The sequence below is a fragment of the Beta vulgaris genome, chromosome 5 (assembly GCF_026745355.1).
Source record: "Beta vulgaris subsp. vulgaris cultivar EL10 chromosome 5, EL10.2, whole genome shotgun sequence".
In the NCBI taxonomy this organism is placed as follows: Eukaryota; Viridiplantae; Streptophyta; class Magnoliopsida; order Caryophyllales; family Amaranthaceae; genus Beta; species Beta vulgaris.
In genome coordinates, this window is record NC_079206.1 from 59,564,079 (window position 1) to 59,567,564 (window position 3,486).

General features: G+C 31.0%; 1 long non-coding RNA gene across 1 annotated transcript; it reads left to right on the plus strand.

Annotated features, from left to right (window-relative positions):
• Window positions 1–455: 455 nt before the first annotated feature.
• Window positions 456–2,850, plus strand: LOC125497409 (uncharacterized). Its single transcript, XR_008969623.1, has 2 exons — window positions 456–1,063; window positions 2,631–2,850. It is a non-coding gene; the product is annotated as an uncharacterized LOC125497409 (long non-coding RNA).
• The last annotated feature ends 636 nt before the right edge of the window (window positions 2,851–3,486 follow it).

The following is a 3,486-nucleotide window of genomic DNA, read 5'->3' on the forward strand; positions in this document are numbered from 1 at the left end:
TTCTCGGTAATGTTATCAAATATTTAGGTAAAAGAAAACTTAATATTTTTGGCTTTACAATTGGAAAATTTCTTTGTTATGTTAGTTTCCTCATTACAAGTAACATTTTCATGGCAATTGTCTTAAACTTTTTTTTTTATGTTAGTTTTCTCTTTTTACTATTTTCCTTATTATGCATAATTGTTAATCAGGAAATGAATGAGAAATCTTAAATATTTTTTTAAATATTTTAGATTAGGGCTATATAAGTCTTTTTTATAGGGGACACCATACCTCCTTCCTTGACTTATGTAATAGAGATTATATAAGTCAAGGGAGGATGTATGATGCCCGCTTTGAAATGACGAGAGTACCCTTTAAAAATTTACGGAAAATTCCTCAAGTACCCTTGAGGTTTGGCATAATTCTAAAATTATGCTTCACATTTGGAAAACTTTTCAAATCCCTCTAAGGTTTGTGTTTGTGCTCAAAATAATAACCTTACTCTTAACAGAACCCTAATACCGTTAACTTTTTCACTCTCTTCTGTTTTCTCTTTTTCCTCCCACCTCCCAATCTTCATCTTCCTTTATCCATATATCTATATAATTATCGATGCGTGCATCTACGACTAATGGTAGAGATATGGGAGAAACCAAACATAAATTAAAAGTTTTAAATTCACTAAAATTGTAAGATTATCTGTACGCATCCCTTTATTTCTTTCTTTCATCATCTTTTGCTTTAGTGTTGTCCCCGAACTTTTTTAGGCGACAAAATAATGATCCGCGCGCGTCGGCATAATCAAGCACTCGGTATGGCTTTAGGCGTCAAGACAAAATTGGTACAATACACATGCTTTTGGCAAAACTTTTTTTTTCACCTATAAATTAGCTTAAACTTCTTGTGGATTTGCATCGCCAAATCAGATTACTTCTAAAAAACTTACCTATACCTCTTGTGAATTTTGTATTGCAAAACTATGAAGCTGTCAATGAAGCCCTTTGCCGCAATTTTTCTTGTGCTCTTACTTGTCTTGGCCACAGGTTCCTTCTCCTCTTAATTTTGAAGTATATATCTTAAAGTACGTGCAATATATTAAATTCCACGTCTATTAATGTCTAAAATTAAATGAGTGTCTTGAACTATATGTATTGGTAATTTGATATTTTCAATATATACATTTAGACTAATTCAAACCTTTAACATTATAAATTTATAATATACTTTACATTTTTATATAAATTAATAAAAAAAAGAAATTCAAATTTAATACTCCATAATTTGTGCAAAATATAATCAAAGTATTGCAAATATTTTGAATTGAGGAAGTATAAACTTCTATTTCAATTTGCGGCATCAATATAATACTCCTTCACATTGGTTGTTCAATTACCATAACAACATTTTTTGTTTCATATTAAATAATACATTTTTATGCTTGATACCGATGTTCAAATGACATTGATAAAGTATGTTTTGAGGTTTTTTATTATTATTCCTCGATTCAAAGTGGTTGCATTAGGTGTATCACGACGCATTTTGGACCATAATACAACGGTTTTTACGTGTCGCGTTAGCCTTTTAATGTAGTAGTGATACCACTTTCATGAATCCTTTTCTAGAATTCTTTAAAATGCTTTAATAATGAGATGGCATGACCCAACATGTCTTCCTAATATCCTTTTTCGATCTTTATCTTTGTCTTGTAACTTGTCGCTTTTGATTTTCGGCAAACTTTATCCCTTGTTTGTACTTTCTAGAGTTAAATTTGATATACTATCTCCATTTTATATTATTTGCAACATTTGATATAAAGTGTAAGTAGAAAATGTCTAATCGTTACAAATAATATGAAATGGAAGTATTAGATTGTTAGGTTAGATGGAATCATCTTTCATAAATATACAAGTAAGAAATTAATCTTGAATCTACCATGTTCACATTACATACAACTATAGGTATATAATAATAAAAGTTATAGACTTATAGGATCGGAGTATACTAAGTCCATTAAGTGGCATGCATTTGTTTAACATTTTGCACCTCACTTATTATTATCACTCCATATAACCATATTATCATGAAACTAATTAACCACTTGTTATTCTACCCCATGTATATATTCGTGTGATCCGTAGTAATATTTTTTTTTTTTCAGAATGCATGCAACCGTACGTCACATGTTTCACTTTAAATAGTATTCCCTCCATCCCAAAATATAGTTACCATTTCCTTTTTTCACGGTAATCTAAGAGAGATAACAAAGATTTTTTGTTTATTTAAAAAGATGTTGTATGGGAAAAGATGATTTTAGGAGAGAGAATGAAGAATAATTGGTGAAAGAGCATTAATTGTAACATTTTGGTTGAACAAACAAAGGAAAAAACAAAATTCAAGAAGCAAATAAATGATGGGACACGATTTTTCTACAAAAATTACGGAAAAATGTGGAACTAAATATGGAAATGGGAACTACATTTTGGGACACCCAAAATGAAAATGGGAACTATATTTTGGGACGGAGGGAGTAGTATAGTACATGCATAGTTACTTGTACATTTATCTCATTCAATTTGGTTAACTCTATTAACACAACACTTTGTTACTATTCTTTCAATAATTTTTACCCCATTGTAATGGATGAAAAGAGATTGGGCCAAGAGTCGCAGAAGCAAGAACTTGTGGAACTCCAAGCCAGAGGTTCAGGGGATTATGTGTTAGAAAGAGAAATTGTGAATCAGTTTGCAACAGTGAAGGATTTCCTGATGGAAGTTGTCAAGGCGCACGCAGAAGATGTATTTGCAACAGGCCTTGCGCCAAATAATTATGTACCTTAGCTTCTTCAAGCTACTTGTTTAAGTTGGTTAAGTCATAAGTGTCTACTACTCTACGTACTATGTGGTTCTGAAATAATACAATCTTACTATATGTGCTATTAGCTACTTGTGGTGGCTTTGAGGTTTAAAAAATGTATTACAGTGAGTGTGTTGTTCGATTGAAAACATTATGGTTCTGGTACTGAAAATTATTGTTATTATTGCTTGATGTATCTAGTGTTCATAGCATCGTGGTTATGTATATATATGACTTGTAATGTCTGTTAAAAAAAGAGGATCTTCTTATTTTTTTTGCATTTAGGGATGAATATGAACAAATCAAGTATAAAATATCCAAACTTATAAAACTGGTATCCAAATGTGAGAATTGTTTTTATGAGAGATCTGTTGTGACAAGCTAACTTTACTGAGGATTATGAGAATAATGGTGCTCGAGTGTATACTGCGTATTTGATTAGTGATCTGGAATAATCTCTATTATATAAGGGAGGGGGAGCAATGGTGTCCTCTTTTGAAACGCCTATTTTACCCCCCTTCTCTTTCTAAATTACAAAAGGAATGTCAAAAATCAAAATACCGAAAATAAATTTACAACACTCACTCATAAATCACTTAAAAGAAGAAACTTTACAAATCACCCATACAATTGAAAAAATCACGTTATAAA